Raw genomic sequence first — 19,875 nt, forward strand, 5'->3', positions numbered from 1 at the left:
ATAACCCTCTTCTCAGTGAGGGAAGACAATTGTATTTTTATTGTGCAAGAGCATCCAAGGCAGGACTTTGACCGTTCTGTCCTGGTTTTGTGTTTGCTGTCTGGGGCACAAAGTACTTTTGCATCACGCCATGACCCAGAGTTTCCCACCACCAGCACGTACACAAACCACAATTTAGTCTGACAGCAAAGAGACCAGAAACTCATCTTGATGAGCCCTGAACAGAGCAGGGGACTCTGGGACACCTCCCTTCCTTTGGCTGGCAGAGCCGTCCCCATGAGCACGATCACCGTTCTCCAGCTGAGGAAGCAAATGCCGACCAAGTACTTGGACCAACTGTGTCATCCACGTCAAAAAACGGCATCCCAAGCGTTGTCTTACACAAATGGGGTATAGCAGAACTTCCAATGAGAGAAATGACATGGCCAAGAAGACTACGGAGGGTGTATAGACAGACAAATCTTGTAGCAGTTGAGATTAAATGAAACTAGAGATGTTAACGACCCTGGGTTTGGAACACCTCAGTGCTAGAGTTTTCTTTCTCTCAGGGGTCCCTAAGATCATTCCTAACACAGGAAAGTAAAGGGTTAGAAACACATTGTGCCTCAAAGCTCTTTGTGCTTGAATTCCAAGGCCGTCACTTTCCTGGGTAACTTGCAAACACAAATCCCCACGTGGAGGGTTCTTGTCTGGCATCCCCACCAGCCACGGCTGTGAGGATGCACCGTGAAGCCGTCTCCGCGCCCCCAAACTCCACCGTCCCACCTGACAGTCAAACCTCTCGCAGACTCTGGCAGCAAAGACGCTTGGATGAGGTTCAGGTTTTGTTTCTGCAGGAGAAACTGCTGGTAATACCTCTGTCCCGATGATCTCCCTTTCCAGTGTAACCACAAAGACTCGCACACGCTGCTCGTGCCCAGGGGTTTTCCCCAGACGCTGCTATTTGGCTCAGGTCGGTTCCTTTTGCTTGCTAACAGACTTTAAACACTACCCCCAATTCCCCCGGCTCTTTCATTGCGTGCTCAGATGCGTTTGGCACTTCTGCAACACCCCCAGTGCTACTTCAGTTCTGCTTAAGAGAGGAAAATCCAGCTGGATGGGCTGTTGAGGAGCTGCTGCAGAGGGGGGGAGGCAAAGGTGAGACACGTCGTGAACCTTAAGACTTCGGTCTTTTCTTATTAAGGAAAAAGAAGCGCGACCGCGTCTGATGTACATGGTACCTTTTCCTCAGAGAAGTGCTCAGATGCAGCGGTTTCCCGCAGGGCTCATTGATGCTTTCAGCATTCCTCTCCCGTAAGAAAGGCATCCTGCCTTATTTTGTTGATGTTACAAGATTGCAGTTTTGACACTTTTCAGCCAGTCAGCACATCATTGCTTTAATAAAAACCCAACCAAGACTTTAGCGCTCAGCTACAGCTTGCTGGCTCTCGGATGCTGTCTGCATCAGAAACAGGGGCTGTGGAAAAAGGATGAAGGCAGCAGAGACAACCTCTAGAAATCCATTTATTCCTGCAGGCTTGTGCGATGCTCATCTAACTGGAGTTATCTGCGAGAGTGCAATAGATGGAGTCAAACAGCCACTAGATCAACTGGTGGCTTCTAAAAAACAACCGAGCTGATGTTTGGACGGCACGTTTTCCAAAAGCAGTGACCATGGAAAACAACATCATTGCAGTCAGAGCTGCTTTTATCAGCCTTAATGATTCTTCAATATTAATGATTATGTGATTTTTATACACTTTCCTATTAGCAAGGAGAGACACAGCAGCTTGGCACAACGCGGACGCAGGCAAAACATTTTATAAAGAGAAGGAAGGGCAAGGCTGCCTGAGGCACAGCCCGTTACTGTGATATTCCAAGAGCAACACTAACAGGCTCCATTTAATTTGATGATATATTCCACAAAGCCCTTCATAATCTGCAGAGAGACAATGAGAGAAGTTGGATTCGCTCATACTAAACAGAGACAATAAAGTTACTATTTTCTGGGATGATTAATTGAAGTGAAAAATACTGCTTGAATTTATAGAGCCTTTGATGTTTTTAGCAAGTCAGGCCTTTAAATACATGAATTGCATCGGGGATTAGGAACACGCTCGGATCGTCGCTGAAGCACAGCTCGGAGCCGCTTCGCTTCCCTCCCCGTGTTTGCCGAAGCGGAGGGCAAACCCGCTTCCCCGCTGCTTTGTCTTTGTGTCATTTTAAACATTTGTTTTAAATATTCCCCTAAATGCTGTGTATCTGACGAACCGCCGGCTGTGTGTTTTGTACAAGGGTCTCGCCGATGTTGCCTTTCTTCTGCGCCAGCTTTGAAGCGGTTGCAAAACAGGCGGCTGACACTTTTCCGGCAGCAAACAAAGCCCATCGTGACACCAGGAGCTACTGTGTCAGCTCCAGCTGTCTCATGGGAACAACAGAAAAAGAACCTCCATCCCCTGCACAAGCCTGCAGAGCAAACCAGGCGTCAGGACGGCACTGCTGTGCGTCTGTCACTTGGCAGGACAGAGGGGACGTATTGGAAGGACCCTCACCTCGCTGTGCACGCTGCCACGTTACCTCTGCACTCCAGGAGCATCTTCTGCTTCATCAGCCCACGACACAGCTCCTGACACCACCTCCAATGGCTCTGATTGTACTCGGCTGTCAAAAGATGGAGCTATACATATCCTAGAATGTTTGTTGCAATGTATACGCACCCATTTAGAAAGGTGGTGGTATCTGCTTGACATGCTGCTTATTTTGAGACATGTGGAAAAATAATCACCTTTTCAGATCTACACATTCTAATGTGAGGGATTTAATCAAAGGGGAAGCGGCTTCAAAAGGAAAGGGAATCAAAACCTACTCTGTCACTTGTGACTCTTGCTGACACTCCCCTCTCTTAATTACGGGTTTCAGCCTCATTGTACTCTCGCTGAGGGAGGTTTAAAGTACAAACCAAGAAACCCTCAAAAGAAACTCGCACCCAAAAATGGAAACAATGACTTTTAAGCAAGACTCAGTGTCTAAGTTTCCACCTGTCTCCACAAGTCTAAGGCTGCGAAAAGCCGCCCTGGAGCCTGCTGCAAATTGGCCTGGAGGGGAGGCAGACCCATGTGGAGAGGGACGGTCACTTCGTGATGGGGAGAGGGACGGTCACTTTGTGATGGGGAGCGGGACGATCACTTTGTGATGGGGAGAGGGATGGTCACTTCGTGATGGGGAGAGGGACGGTCACTTTGTTGAGGGCCAAAAGGAAAAGTGTGTCTGTTGGTCACAGCTGTGGGCTCCACACCAGCTCCTGCGCTGCCCAGTGAGCGCCCATGGCCATTCCGAATGGGAAAGAGGAACCCTCCAACTGGAAGCAGTGGGAAGAACTGGGACCTCAGGCAGAACACAGGGACACTTGGCCAGGGGTGTTTCTAACTGAAGGACTTCACACAGCTCTTGTGACAGCAAGTGACAGGGTCTCTGCATGGAGTTCCATCTGCAGAGAGAGCAGTTCATGGTAGCAGCACAAAGGTTCGTCTCTTCCTGAGCTGAAGGAGGGTCTGTGCCACCCCGTCCCAGTGGATTTGCTCTTTTGTGCACGAGAAGAATGGAGACATCCATGTAGGCAACAAGGCTGCTCTGTTCCTGCTGCCACCCACCCATCCTTGTGAGCACTGCCACAGAAATCACTGACAAACGTTACGTTAATTAACATAATGCTTGTGAAAGGTGCTGAATGGAGCACTCGGTGGAGAAGAGATGGCATTGTACGCACACCGTGCTCCACGGCCGCAGCAGAACGTGCTGGAACGCCAGCCTGGAGGAACAAGAGCATTCAAGTGATACAGAAAGGCCTTCGTGGGCATTAATGGCAGTGCCATCTCTAAAAACCACTGATAAGCCCACAGCAGATTGTTCTGCGCTGGGGTAGATTATCTGAATAGAAGGGCTCATCTGCTTCTCCCATCCCTGACTCGTCCCCGCTGACGCTAGCTCAGGTGTTCCATAAAGCCACGTGCACAGAACCCCAGAATGTCAGGGGTTGAAGTGCCCTGGAAAGCTCACCCAGTGCAATCCCTCCATGGAGCAGGAACACCCAGATGAGGTTACACAGGAAGGTGTCCAGGCGGGTTGGAATGTCTGCACAGAAGGAGACTCCACAACCCCCCTGGGCAGCCTGGGCCAGGCTCTGCCACCCTCACCCCAACAAGTTGCTTCTCATCTTTAAGTGGAACCTCCTGTGTTCCAGTTTGCACCCATTGCCCCTTGTCCTGTCACTGGTTGTCACCAGAAGAGCCTGGCTCCGTCCTCCTGACACTCCCCATTTCCATATTGATAACTCACGTTTACAACGCAGGTTTGCTGGGGAACAACAAGGGATGGTGACAGGTTAGCACACTGATCCAGGCATCGCTCACATTAGAAAGGGCCCAGAGGACAGGATTACATTTTTTTAGGAAGTTAAGACGATCTACTGAGCAAAAACCACACCCTTCAAACTACAGAACTGCCTTTTATCGGGAGACTGTGACATTAACCTGGGTTTAGCTCTTATTCAGTCTCTGTGGGAGCTACACAGAACAGACGACGTTCTCAGCAGAGAAAGCCACAAGTTTTCACGTGGCTTCTTGCAGCCAAGGTCAAAACCTTCAACTTGAAAGCCCCTCTGCACCCCGCGGGCAGACAACAGCGAGCCCAAAGGCACCATCCTGGGGAGACCTAACAGCAGCTGCACGGCTGAGGAGTGAGCAGGGACTGAAGGACAAAAATTAGGCAAGGAAAGGGAACAGAACCAGACCATGAAGAAAAATGAAAACCAAAGAGACTGCAGAACACTTGCAAGAGCATCCAGGATATTTTCAATGCGTTTCCTTGGCACCGGAAAATAGATTGTGGATTTCGCTGCGCTCAGAAAAGCTTTATCTTTCCCTGCTCTGTTCCTGCTCTATCAGTTCAAACCGCTCAAGTGTTGCCCGTAACAGAGGAAATCCGTCAGCCCTCTGGGTTGCGGAGCCTCACGCCACCTTATCCAGCTCAAGACGAAGCGCCGTCACCCCGTCCAGCAGGAGCGGGCCCGGGGGCTGTCAGCGGCTGCAATAACGTGTCAGCGACTCGCCGAGGAGAGAACAGACAACAGTCAGGCAGCAGAGTGACTCACTGGGAACAAAGCCCGATTCACGCACCTCCTCCCTACCTCAGCGGGTTTCTGTTCAGCAGGATGCAGAATAACAGGCCCAAAGGGAAGGGACAGCCGCTCACATTTCAGCTCCAGAATCTCGTTAAATCTCTTGCACGTTTGCGCAGGTGACCCAAGTCCTCGCTCTCCCTTCTGGCTTTGCCCGCTCTGTTCTTATGAAGTCCAACCAGCTCTCCTAACTGACGGACATCACTTTCCACTTATGCTTTTGGGGATTAAAAAGAGCCTCTTTGTCAAAATCAAAATCAGTTATCACCTCCTTAGGGTAAGGTATTTACCGGCTGGGGATATACCTGTTCGAGTCCTTTTGCTACCAGCCGTAGCACCCAGACCTGCACCTGCTGCTCCCAAAGGCCACACAAGTGGTTGAATCCCAGGACGTGTTCAGCTCCCGCAGCTCAGCAAATATTTGATTTTTCGAGACAAAGTGGAGCAGCTGTGATGGGAGGGACAGAGTCGCCTTCCCTCACTCCCGTCTTCCCAAAATAGCCAACGTGGAGTATCACAGGCCAGATACGAGGCGTGAAGGGCTCCCAGCTGCAAGTCTGTCGCTTAAGAGTCTTTAGAAAAGCTGGAAAAGTGATGCTTCAGCAAATGAGTAGCTAAGAGTGGGGTCTTTAATAGCCCTCTTCCTCAGGAAGGAGAAAAGCCCTTTACCAGCGGTTCTGCCCGCTCCCACAGCCGTGCCGAGCTCGATGGCTCGCAGGTGTGCGATCCAAAGGGTGGCCGGCCCGCTGCAAAGCCAAAATAGCACTTAAAACACATACAGCGAGGCAATCGTCGTCTCAGCTCTCACCAGTTCGCTGTCTAGGCGCGAGGAATAACGACGGTTTCAGCGTTGCCGAGCTGCGCTGCTTTGCGAGGCTGGAAACAGCACAAAGGTTCCCACGTAACGGCAGAAGTATCTTCGCCAGTTTTCAACACCATCTCCCTGATGTCAGGGTTTAACTCCAATCAAATTCCTCTCCGTGTCGTCTCACCTGTGTTTGGAGAGCCACGTAGCCCTGCTGTCGCCGTTATGAATTGGCTGTCACGGAGATGGATGGAAGCCCAAACTCCCGTCGTCCCCAATGCAGCAGGCAGCGCCAAAGCACTCGAGCAAGCAAAGAGGTTAAGGAATATTATCTCTAATGTCACGGAGGCAAGACCCAGGGGGGCTGGCCCTGCCCCTTGGCAAACATCCCTGTATGAAGTTTCTCAGTGAACAGAAACGGAATCCTTCATTTTCAACAAAGCCATTTAAGAACTCTGCACAGTAATGCATCGTGCCAACGCTTAAAATGAACAGCACAAGTCATTAGGAAGCTATCATACTTAATCTTGCATAGAGCAGGACTGTTGAAATGCTACAGAACAAAGAGTTTCAAATCGCTTTTTGCTAACTTTAATAACCAAGTTTACAACTGCAAGGCGAGAGCGAAAGGGGGAGGAATTTAGATCAGCGCAATGTAAACCTAGATCAAAAATGAAAGGGCTTGACTCCCACTGTTCTTGTGTCAAATCATATTTGTCAAAACAAAAATTAGTGCTGAAATCTTGTTTGGAATAAAAATTAGGATGCGGTTTCTGTGAAACATGATGAACTTGTTAACTGTTGAGGCACAGAAGACACTGGTTGTTTTTACCTTCATGTCTTGGGGTGCAGGCGGCACAGGCCAAAACAAGGACGGAAGCACTGAGATGCCTTCTCCTGGTTATGCTGGGGCTGGAGGCTTCAAAAGATTGAACCGGCTTGGATTAAAATGAATAGCTTGTTAAAATGGCCCTTTGAAAAGCAACCATCTCTGAGCGCCACTTTTCTTGTTCTTTTGGGTTCTTTTTCGCACCGATGGTGCTTGGAGACCAGCCTGAACTTTGATCCAGAGATCTGTGTGAGCAGCCTGGGAGCTGCTGAGCCCACGGCGGCAACAGCGCTGGGTGCTGTGGAAAATCCACACTTCTACACAGCTCGGGATTATCCTGGCAAAGCAAACTGTGAAAAATCACTGCATGGTTTCGTGGAAAATCACAGAATCTACTGGATTGGGAAAGACCTCAGAGATCATCCAGTCCAACCCTTGGTCCAACTCCAGTCCGTTTACTAGATCATGGCACTAAGTGCCGTGTCCAAGCTCAGTTTAAAACCCTCCAGGGCCGGTGAGTCCAGCACCTCCCTGGGCAGCCATTCCAATGCCTGACCACTCTCTGCACAGAACTGCTTTCTAATCTCCAGCCTCAGTTTCCCCTGGCAGAGTTGAAGCCCGTGCCCCCTTGTCCTATTGCTGATGCCTGGGAGAAGAGCCCAATCCCCACCTGGCTGGAACTGCCCTTCAGGTAGTTCTAGAGAGTGCTGAGCTCAGCTCTAAGCCTCCTCTTCTCCAGACTGAACAAGCCCAGCTCCCTCAGACTCTCCCCATAGGGCTTGTGTTCCAGTCCCTTCCCCAGCCTTGTTGCTCTTCTCTGGACCCTCCAGCACTTCAATCTCTTTCCTGAGCTGAGGGGCCCAGAACTGAACACAACACTCCAGGTGTGGCCTCCCCAATGCAGAGCACAGGGGAAGGATCACTGCCCTTGTCCTGCTGACCACGGTGTTTTTGATACAGGACAGGACACCACTGGCCTTCTTGGCCACCTGGGCACACTGCTTTGCAGTGACGATTCGCCAGTCCCCTCTGCGGAGTGAACAAGTGCTTGGGAGCCTGAACTCCTGAGATGGGATCTGGGTTTAGGCTGGAGCTCCTGCCCACTCTGGGCCTTGGTTTGTTCTGCCAGGAAAAAAGCAGGAGGCATTTTCCCACCTCCATTGATCACATTAGTTTATCCACCATCCTCTGACCTGGCGTTTCTGTCTCTGTTCCTCCTGAGCACCTCATACGGTCATTCATCTTCCCTCTGGAACAGCATCGCCAGCCATGCAAAAACACCCCCACCACTTCATTTTTAACTTGCCCTTTCATAGTTGTCCTCTAGCATGGAAACCTTGCACAAGAAATCACTGCTCGGAGGTACAATCCAGTTCTGGAAGATCTTCTCAAGAAACAGCAAGACAATCCGCTCCCATTATGAGTCGGATCAAGTGAGTTGTCAGTGATCTCTAGGACAGGGCTGGTACGATTTGTTCAGCTGACATCAATTAAACAGAAAATCCAAATGAAACGAGTAGAGAGGTTACAGTCTAATTGTCTCATTACAAGCCGATCCCTCAGCTGCCTCCTGCAGGTGGAACCTGCAAAGCCAACACCACCAGCCCTGAGTTACAGCCTTGCACTGGGTCTTATTTATTGAGGCTTTTGTCTGGGAGCCTGAGAGCTGTAACATGGTAACTTTATTCCTTTTATTTAAGGTAAACTAAACAAATTACATGTGAGCAACAAGGCAGCAGCAGAGAGAGATAAAGGGGACAAAAAAACTAGTGGAGGAATTAGAAAAGATCTATTTCTTTTCTTATCAGCACATTCTCCTGCAGACTAGGAAAAAAAAAAAGTCCATTAGCTTTGGAGCAACCTCATTTTTCTTTGCTTTCCAAATAAACCACTGCACCTACACTTCAGGGACTTCATCAGAAAACACTTCATATCCAAGGTTATTTTCCCATTTTCTTTCTATTAATCTTCCTCACTCCCTGCTGTAGATACTGGTGCAAAGGTCACACCCCAAATACGCTCCCCTGAGGTACAGAGAGGGGCTGAGCGCCCGGAGGAGCTGGACCCACCTTAGAGCCCTCGATGTCCAGCAGCAAGTGTAGAGTCCGGGATCTGGGCAGGAACAACCCCAGGTTACAGTATAAGTTGGGGAATGACCTATTAGAGAGCAGTGTAGGGGAAAGGGACCTGGGGGTCCTGGGGACAGCAGGGTGACCATGAGCCAGCACTGGGCCCTTGTGGCCAGGAAGCAAATGGGACCTGGGGTGGGTTAGAAGGGGGTGGTCAGTAGGTCAGAGAGGTTCTCCTGCCCCTCTGCTCTGCCCTGGGGAGACCACACCTGGAATCTTGTGTCCAGTTGTGGCCCCTCAGTTCCAGCAGGACAGGGAACTGCTGCAGAGAGTCCAGCGCAGCCACCAAGATGCTGCAGGGAGTGGAGCATCTCCCGTGTGAGGAAAGGCTGAGGGAGCTGGGGCTCTGGAGCTGGACAAGAGGACACTGAGGGGGGACTCATTCCTGGAGATCAATATGGAAAGGGGCAGTGTCAGGAGGATGGAGCCAGGCTCTGCTGGTGACAACCAGTGACAGGACAAGGGGCAATGGGGACAAACTGGAACACAAGAGGTTCCACTTAAATTTGAGAAGCAACTGTCCCAGTGAGGGTGTCAGAGCCTGGCCCAGGCTGCCCAGGGGGGTTGTGGAGTCTCCTTCTGTGCAGACATTCCAACCCGCCTGGACACCTTCCTGTGTAACCTCATCTGGGTGTTCCTGCTCCATGGGGGGATTGCACTGGATGAGCTTTGAGGTCCCTTCCAACCCCTGACATCCTGGGATTCTGTGGTTCTGTGAGCTCTGCTGAGCCCCAGGCCATGGGCAGCTCAGCCACGGATGGAGGGGCCTGGGGCAACATGCTGTGGATCACCCAACCCTGGACATGCTCTTTTTTTTGCAATTCTGGAATAAATACCTAGTAGATCCACCAGAAACCCGTGTATTTTAATAAACACAGGGCATCGCTCAAGATTATGCAGAGGTTACTGCCACTCTGTAAGCTTCTATAATCAACTCAAAACTTAGCCCCAGACACTGCAGGGTGGATAATGTCACACTCACCCAATTAAGGAAAGGTCAAAGTGCTGCTTGTTCCCTGAAAAGATGCTTAGAAACAGGAGGGCAACTAATCCTGGAGCACGTGGCTTGGAGCCTGTGGGCATCGGATTGTGCAAAGAGACTCAAAGGTGACGCCGCTCTCGAAGAGCCACCTGCCAAACACACCGACCCACCTCCCACCTGAAAACACCGCATTTTGAGCACTAGATTTAAGGAGATGGTCTGAACATCTGGCTCACCAGGGAGCTGGGTCTGGTTCTCGCCGTCGACAGGAACGAAGTTCCGAGTTCACGGGGAGCTGGTGAATCAGAGCTCACCTGCACCACGCCGGGGGCGGCAGCGTATGCGCCGCGCAGCTTTTCTAGGTAGATCTGGCAGCACAGAGAGGCGGCGTGAAGTGTCGGCTTTTAGGTTGCTATGATCAAATTTAATACAGAGTGCGTTCCAGCTGGGGGAGAAATAGCTTTCTTGGATTACAAACCACTCATGTTTTTCAAATATCAATTTCCCCTGAAGAATTAAGTCTATCATTCAAACTGAACTAGCAGTGGCAGCTCTTTCCCAAACAAGTGATGGGGGAGAGAGAGGAAAAAAGAGAGCTCGTGCTCATTGAGGAATGTGGCAACGCAGACTGTCTGGAGGAGATCAGCCGGGTGGGAACAGGTTAGAGATATTCTTATTATGAACTGGGAAAATAAATAAATTAAAAAGGTGTTCAGCATTGCAATGAATCGCTTGTCACAGTAATAGCCCTTCAGACAGTTACTCCCTTCAGTGGAAGGGATGAGAAGACGTGTGATGAGTACCTATTGCCAACTGATTCTTAAAGTATTTAAGACTTGGCAGCAGCTCCCTGATTTAATCCTCTTTCCCCCAGTTTCTCCAACTGTCTTTCATCATTAACAATCCTCCAAAAGCAGGTGCTGTCCCGTCACCGCCAGACTCCAAACTTCCCAGAGCTCCAATCAAACCGGTGTGTCTGACAGTGTCACAGGGCGGGAAGCGGTTTGGCTGAGCCTCGAAAGCACCGTCCTTAATACAGGAGAGATACAGCAAATCCCCCCACAATGTGTGCCCGGCCCATCTCCCACCGCACACAAACCTTATGGCAGGCAGACGATGTCGGCTCTGGAGAGCTCAGCAGAAAACCAAAAGCAATAACCATTCAAATGCTCCTTCAGGAAAGAGGTTTTCTCCTTTCTTTGGGCAACTGGGCTCAGATGTGGTGAAGCAGAGGTGATTTCTCGGTAATTTCACAAGAAAGGAGACATTCTGGACTAACAGTTCAAGGAGGTTAAGCAGAAGACAACAGCAATACTGGTGAGGGAAAATACTGCTGGTGTCTCCTCTTCTGGATGTTTGAAATGAGGTTTGGACTGGTTAAAGGTAATCTGATTATACACTATTTATTGCTCCTTCACATACCTCCTTGAGGACTCGCATCATTTAACGGGAGGGGTCCCAACAGGCCTATTAAAACAAACACACACGTCCTACCTGCAACTATTATCCATGAACTTCGAGAAATATAGGTAGCAGTTAATGAGCAGAGACCGCTAATTCATCTTCAAACTCAAAGGAGCGGTGCTTCGTTATATTAATTGGGAAGAAGGTGCCTTTCTGTCTTCCAAACACGCTTCCCAAAAGCGGCTGTGGAAGATGCGCAGGAAGGGCTTTGCAGAACAGATACTGTGTTCTAGTTTAGATTAGAAAACTGTTCATCCCTGACATGGTTTTATCTTCAGTCCAGACAAGCAAACATCACCTCCCACAGAGTGGGAAATGATCTGGTCCGCAACACCAGCCCAGGGGCGAGAGCAGAATTCAGAGATAGAGGAATGAAACTGCCCTTTGCCTCAAAATGAAGTTAACAGGATTAATTACGCTGTTCAGTACGCAATGGAATGAGAGGTGCTGGGCCTGGACACCTGCTGTCAATACAAATGCTCAACTGACTGCTCACGAACTGAGGTAAAATCCCTAATAATCAACACCGAAATAATCCAAATACTTATTTGTGAATGCGATGGGTCAGAAGAATGCAAATGGTCCATTAGCGTGTCTCAGCTGATGAGCAGGAACACATTGAGCCGCGGTAACTCTGTCACTTGGAACCATCTGTCCGTATTCCTCCTTTTCTCTCCTATATTGTTAAAATCACACCAACAAGACTCTGGCTGAAAGACTCCAAATGCTCTCCAGTATGTTGCTTGACAGGATTAGATATCAAAATAATCTTAGCAAATTGGGAAAATAGTCTGAAATAACCAGGATGCAATTCAATAAGGACACACAACGTATTTCACCCTGAGGGAAGAACAACAAACCGTGAAGCATAAGGAGCAAAGGGTTCGACAGCACTGCAGAAAATGACACCGAGGCTACAGCCCATCACAAATTCAGCTCAAATCAACAATGTTATAATGCTGCAAAAAGGAGCAAAGCTCAGCTCAGGACAGGTGAATGGTGTCTGTCACATGCAAGACATGAAAGGGCCCTTGTGCTCCACTCCGCAACGGCAGAGTCAGAAACATCTGGCTCATCTGGAGACTTTAGATGAAGCGACAGCGCTGCGGGAAAGGCCACAGAATGTGACCTTCAATTAAATCTGGAAACATCTGGGGTTGCTCAGGCTTAGAGGGAAGACCAAAGCGAACTTGCCAACATTTTGCAGAGAGATGCTGCAAAGAATAAATCGCAAACTGTTCTCCACATCCATAGGGAGAGGCCAAGAAGTCACAGCTTCACTTTCCGCAGGAGAGTGGGTCAGACACTTTAAAACTGGAAAGGACTGAAGCAGAACGCCTGCGGTGACCTGCCAACACGGGGCAGCTTAGGCAAGGCTTAAGAATGGAAGGACTAAACGACCTTTCACTGTTCTGTTTCTATTCCGTGATAGCTCACCAAGACGAATGAGAATTGCAGGTGCCCAGAAAGTCTCGAGATGCCCCTCGGAGCCGCAGGAGAGCGATGCTGAGGGAAGGCAGCACTGCACAAAACGCTTTTTGATGGCTCGATTCCCCGCTAAACCCCCAAAGCTACCTTAGTGACAGCACACATCACAGTTACCATTTTGGATGTACACACAAGTCAGGAAATTAAAAATGCTGGTTCCCACAGCAACCAGGATGCAGCCTGCCAAGAGAGAAAGAACGTTCCAGCCTCGTCAAAAGGTGTTAATTTTAATGCCTGGAGGCGACTTCCACTTCCAGCTGCCTGCAGAAGCCAACGAAAGCTCCCTGCTCTCATCTATGGGTAAAACCTGACCCTCGGTTTCTTCAGCCCTGAATTATCTGGAATAACACGGCACAGATTGGAGGCTGGAAATTAAGACGCGAGACAGACAGATCAGGGCTGGTGCAAAGACGATCACTGCGAACGCTGGGATCCTGGACCACACTTCAGCGGTCACATCATCTGTGCTTCCTCGTCCTCCGGCTCTGTGTAGAAATGATATCTCCATGTAATCATGCATGCAGATAAAAGCACTGTGGTGAGAAATAGGCGTAACTTGGGTGTTCTTAATTGCATGTTTGTATCAGAGCAAGAATATTATGGGTATATTGAAACTGGTATGGAAACAACCTCTGCCTTTAGAGCTTCCTCTTGAAACACCTTCATTTTCCTGCTTATTTCCTCCTTTTTTCTTTTGGGAGCTGCATATAAAGAGTGTTAGGGTGCAGGAGATTTTTTTGAGAATAAAACATCAGAAGAAGGATGAACAATTTTAGTAAGTCAAAAAAAACCCTCCCCGCTTCTCACACTGATGCCTCAAGCAAAGGCTGCGGGATTTTCTTGAACTTCCAAAACATTATCTCTAGAGACAAGAACAATCCTGAGAGGCTAAAAGACAGCGTTCTTTACAAATATAAAGGTCTTCAAATGACAAATGCCTCCCACAATATTCTGAACACACAGATCCAACCTTGAAACCAGTGACAAACCTGAAAGTTGACGTCCTATGGGATGACGTTAAACCTACTGATTAAGTGAGATAAGAGACTCCTCTCGTCCCAAAAGGCAGTGGGATGGAAAAGAATATTGGGAACAAGTACCTGGAGAAATTACAGAAAGGAGCCTTTTGAAATGTGATCTCCTGGAGGTGAATAGAAAAATGTCAAAATCTAACGCTAATCTAGATGAATATCCAATGAGATACATAATGAAGGTGGTGAGAAACTTGAGCAGTGGCACAAGAAAAAGATATTGCAAAGCGGTGAAGTTCTAAATGTGAAATCTAACACAGCAAAGCCAGTTCCGAACCTGTCGAATCCCTTCACAAGTTTCAAGAGTGGAAAAGGAGTGAATTTAAAAAAATAGAAGATAAGCGGGGTTTTTGCTAGGCAGTTTATATCTAACCATCCCGCTGAATAAACAAGGCAGAGCTAAATACAGAGGGACACAGATAAGAAAAACAGACGTCTCAAGGTATTTCCACCATAAAAAGGCATGGCTAAAAGGGTATCTTTTAAATATTCTCAACCTGCTCTGTGTTTCTGGTAGCGTGTATCAGCAGGTGAGTTTGTGTCTGCAGCAGCAATTCCGTAGAGCACCTGATTTTGAATACGATGCTTAGAGAACAAACAGCCCCCAGCGTTTCGGAACGAGATATTCTGAGCAAAGCGGAGGGTTCTGTGTACTCAGGAGCTTCGATGATCCCATTCTGTGTTACGACACTGAGCTCCTCGGAGTGGATGCTGGAAGTGCCAAAGCTCCAAGTCGGTTTTTGCCACCAACGCCTCCGGAATCCAGAGGAGAATCGCTGAGCAGTCCAACTACACCCACTCTCAGTTGGCTGCCTTTAAATCACACGCTCGATATCTCTGAAGATTAGACAATTATTTCCGCGTAATTAGTGGCCAGAATGAGGTACAAACAACATTCATAACAGGGTGATTAAAAACAAAAAACATAAAGAAGAAATAAAGCTTAAAGACAAGCTCAGTGTATTTTGAAATACAGCCCCCAGAGTGTGGAAAAGAAAAGGGAATAAAATAGTTGGAGCATGGATTGTTCTCCTGTCTGCATGGTAACGGTGCTGCCCATGCGTGGCTTGTTTCCTCCACACCCGCGGATGTTCAGCATCTTGAAAAGAAGCCCCAAAGAACACTCTCCAGTCACAACATCTCAACGCGATTTTCCTTCCTTTCCTGCTCTCATTTGCTGCTTTAAAGGCTGTTTATCTGTCGGGTTTTGTTTGTTTCCTGCTCCTCCATTTCGCTGTGCAAAGCAGTTCTGACAAATCCCAGGCCACTCTTCTCCTTTTAGGCCTCATTAAACTCCAAACTCTCTTCAGGGTCAGTGGAAAGTTCATGAAACTCGTGAGGAAGCCCGTGATGATTAATGGGTTTTACACTGAGCTAATGTGAAGTTTGCCCGGTTTCCTGCTAAAGACAAACCCGGATCAAATCAAACCCTCGCTGTCCAACCTCCCCAGATGTCCTCGAATCCAAAGGGCTCAACACAGAGACCTCGCAACATCTGCGCTTTGCATCTTGGGCCAAGGCTGCTCTTCGCTGCGTTTTCCAATTTGTTGTTGGTTTTTGTTTTCTAAGGGATAAATCTCAGCTGGGGGGAGATTAATCTATTCGTTCAAATCATTTTTTCTTTCCAAAAATTGCTGCCGTAACGGAGCTGATCAGGTCGAGCTCAGCCCCAGAAAAGAGGCTTTGATAGCCTGAAGAAAGCCCTAGGCCACGAGACGATGCATTAACAGCTTTTTTTTTCTGTTTAAACTTTCTAAATTAGAATTTCAAGCTGACAAGTTACTACCTGTCAGCTGAGCCACTGTAATAAGCTTAAATCTCTGTGTGTGTGGTTTCGGGTTCAGCGGAGCCCTGATGTTCAAACTAATGCTTGAGGCAGCACATTTGACGGGAGCCGCTGTTCCCAGCGAGACCCAAGGGGAGAGCGGAACGGGGACGGATCTCCTGCACTGCTCATGACAAGAGGGGTGTCTGCAAAGAGTGATGGGAAAAACAGAATAATGAGAAAAAAAATCCCCCAAACCAACCAAACAAACCAAAAATTGAATGAAATATAACAAGGGCAAGCGTAGAGTCTTGTATCTGGGCAGGAACAACCCCAGGTTCCAGTATAAGTTGGGGAATGAGCTATTAGAGAGCAGCGTAGGGGAAAGGGACCTGGGGGTCCTGGGGACAGCAGGGTGACCATGAGCCAGCACTGGGCCCTTGTGGCCAGGAAGCCAATGGGACCTGGGGTGGGTTAGAAGGGGGTGGTCAGTAGGTCAGAGACGTTCTCCTGCCCCTCTGCTCTGCCCTGGGGAGACCACACCTGGAATCTTGTGTCCAGCTGTGGCCCCTCAGTTCCAGCAGGACAGGGAACTGCTGCAGAGAGTCCAGCGCAGCCACCAAGATGCTGCAGGGAGTGGAGCATCTCCCATGTGAGGAAAGGCTGAGGGAGCTGGGGCTCTGGAGCTGGACAAGAGGACACTGAGGGGGGACTCATTCATGGGGATCAGTATGGAAAGGGGCAGTGTCAGGAGGATGGAGCCAGGCTCTGCTGGTGACAACCAGGGACAGGACAAGGGGCAATGGGTGCAAACTGGAACACAGGAGGTTCCACTTAAAGATGAGAAGCAACTTGTTGGGGGTGAGGGTGGCAGAGCCTGGCCCAGGCTGTCCAGGGGGGTTGTGGAGTCTCCTTCTGTGCAGACATTCCAACCCGCCTGGACACCTTCCTGTGTAACCTCATCTGGGTGTTCCTGCTCCATGGGGGGATTGCACTGGATGAGCTTTCCAGGGCCCTTCAACCCCTGACATTCTGGGATTCTGCGATTCTGTGAAATCCAAAAAACCAAACACAAAGCCTCAAACATCCCGGGATAAATGTCAGCTCTGCCGTGAATCTCACAACCCCTGTCTGATATCTGGAGGATATCCTGATTCACTGCTTCCCGCCAACAGGAAATCAGTTTGTTGCTCCAGATTTCAGTGACAGCAAAACCCAACGTTAACTCAAAATGCCCTTCCTGAAAATAACATTCAAGTGGGTAACATTATTCATTAAAAAAGAGATGATGCCAGGGAGCAACAGTGTTCCAGCAACATCCTCATCACAATATAGTTTTCTCTTTAAAGAGCCCACGGAGCTGTGTAACATCACGTGCAACAGGCAGCATGAATAATTCAGTGTATAAATTCAGAGAGCAATCATTATTATTATTTTAATCACATAAAAGGACACTCCAGGGTTTTGTAATTTTGGGATCACGGGGAAAGAGAATCACAGGCCGAACAGAAAAGCTGCACCAAGTGATTGCACAATTGGAGGTTACCATTTCTCTTCTGGTAGTTTAGAATGTTGCTAAATTAGTATTTTCATCCAATTACTTTTCCCACGTTAAATAGTCATACATCAACTCCTGGCGTTCCTAATTGAGGTGGGCACGTTTCTTCCTGCTCTACGGTTTCCCAGCGAAACCACCGCTGAGGGGAAGCAGCTATTTGGAAAATGTTGGTTCAATGGGCAAGACTGAAGCGATAAACTCTGGGACGTGGAGCCTTTTGTGTCCAATTCTGTCCGGGACCTGAGGCGGCAGCCAAAGAGAACTCTAGTTATTAATAAAAGTTCCTGCGAAAGGAGCTTGATGGTTTAAGTCCAGTGGAGACAAGTTACTTGAATTTCCATCCCAATGGGAGACAAGGTCACAGCATCACTGTGCGGTGACAAAGGACTGAAGGCCAATGGGACCTGGGGTGGGTTAGAAGGGGGTGGTCAGTAGGTCAGAGACGTTCTCCTGCCCCTCTGCTCTGCCCTGGGGAGACCACATCTGGAATCTTGTGTCCAGTTGTGGCCCCTCAGTTCCAGCAGGACAGGGAACTGCTGCAGAGAGTCCAGCGCAGCCACCAAGATGCTGGAGGGAGTGGAGCATCTCCCGTGTGAGGAAAGGCTGAGGGAGCTGGGGCTCTGGAGCTGGACAAGAGGACACTGAGGGGGGACTCATTCATGGGGATCAATATGGAAAGGGGCAGTGTCAGGAGGATGGAGCCAGGCTCTGCTGGTGACAATCAGTGACAGGACAAGGGGTAATGGGTGCAAACTGGAACACAGGAGGTTCCACTTAAAGATGAGAAGCAACTTGTTGGGGGTGAGGGTGGCAGAGCCTGGCCCAGGCTGCCCAGGGGGTTGTGGAGTCTCCTTCTGTGCAGACATTCCAACCCGCCTGGACACCTTCCTGTGTAACCTCATCTGGGTGTTCCTGCTCCATGGGGGGATTGCACTGGATGAGCTTTCCAGGGCCCTTCAACCCCTGACATTCTGGGATTCTGTGCATTTGCCAGGGAGAAAAACCCTGAAGGTTCCTGACTCTCAGCACAATCAACTTGGTATTTTCTCTGTATATATTCACGAGGTCACCACTTTTCTTCCCCAGCCACTTCAATCCCTTTTGATCTCAGAGAGCCAAAACAGCATTATTTCCATGCAACTGAGGCCGATGACCTCCTGTCTTCAAAACAAACTGTCGGGACAGTTCAGGCCAAAGTCTGAGCCCGGGACACAAACAGCCCGAGCAGGCACCGATTTTCCAGGACCCACAACCCTGTGTACTCTGCCCCCAAATAATCCACCGCAGAACACCACCGAGGGTCTCACATAAAGACAAACTCTAAACGCTTTGCATCTTTAAATCCAGCTGCTGTCACATCTTCACCACCCGGCTCTGGTGACCCGGCTGTGTCCAAATGTGACACCTGTCACATGGACTCGCATCAGATAAAGCTGCAGAGGCTCACAACGATGCACAAATTCAGCATATGCTGGGAGCAGCAATGGCTGTGACAAGGCAATTCATAATTTCAGGTGTGATTTTCAAGTGGGGAGAGAGGAAAAAAGGGGGGAACCTAGTTAAGGATTGCTATTTTTATACTGAAATTAATACACTAATGTGCAGTTAGGTGGTGAAAAATGACTGTCTAACAGCACAGCAAGGTTTCATATTTACTTGCTGTCACTGATTTCAGAGCAAACTGGCTCAGGTTGTAAGTCAAAGAAGGATTCTGCTGCTGCCAGCACCGCACACTTCAAGAGATATCTCAAAATCAGGCTTCTTACCTTATCATTGTTAAAAGACTGTGCAATCAAAATGTAAGTGACAATTCAGCTGACGCATGAGCAGAAATAGATGCCAGCTCATTCTCCCCTAGCTGGAGAAATTCTGTAAAGCTAACAGGATTTAAAAAACATTTTGTCAGAAAAATAAGTGGCTATGACAGAGCCAGGGAACGGGCAGAATAGTAATTCAGCTATGTAACGCTGGGTATCGCAGTGACAGGTGCGTTTCAAGTGCTGCGCTACATTATACGGCTGCCCTCTCCAGCAGCCCCGCTCCGAGGATTCAACATGCTTTGCAAACATCAATTAATTTAATGCTCGCAACACCAAAGACTGAAATGCTGAGAGGTCGGGGTGAGAAGGGTTAAAATAACAAGATCAGCACTGGGAATGGAATAAATTCCTGCGGATCTCCAGCTTCCACAAGCATGGTTGTGCCATTTTTCCCCAATAGTTCTCCTAAATAAGCATGTTTCGCGCCTGATTCTAACAGGTCTTCCTTAAGTGCGGAGAGAAATCTTGCGGATGATTCTCAAAGCCCTGCAGCTGTGCAGAAATCCACGTGGGAACCTTGTGGTGCAGGTTTTATTCCAACAGAGCCCGTCGTTCTGCCCCCGTGGTGTGTCCATTGCCCAATGGTTCTGCCCATTGCCACGGCACAATTCCTAGGGAAATCATCACGCATCCGAAATGGCCACGAGTCTAAACCACGTTCAGCCCGCTGGAAGGCACGGGATGGGCTGTTTAGCACAGCACATCCTGTCGCGAGCATCACAGATGAATAAACAACACTTAGGAAAGAAGCGCGGCTGGTGGGTTTAAAGAAAGGGCCTTCAAGTTGCAATGATTATAAATGACAGCAATTAGATGACTTCTGTACAAATAGGTTATGTCCAGATTAAC

At 48.8% G+C, this 19,875-nt stretch overlaps 1 protein-coding gene across 1 annotated transcript in view; it reads right to left on the reverse strand.

Moving 5' to 3' along the window:
• MAN1C1 (mannosidase alpha class 1C member 1) overlaps positions 1–19,875 on the reverse strand; it is a 61,976-nt gene that overhangs the window by 19,292 nt on the left and 22,809 nt on the right. The gene's annotated exons all lie outside the window — the stretch shown is intronic.

This window comes from Nesoenas mayeri (assembly GCF_963082525.1).
Source record: "Nesoenas mayeri genome assembly, chromosome: 21".
NCBI lineage: Eukaryota > Metazoa > Chordata > Aves > Columbiformes > Columbidae > Nesoenas > Nesoenas mayeri.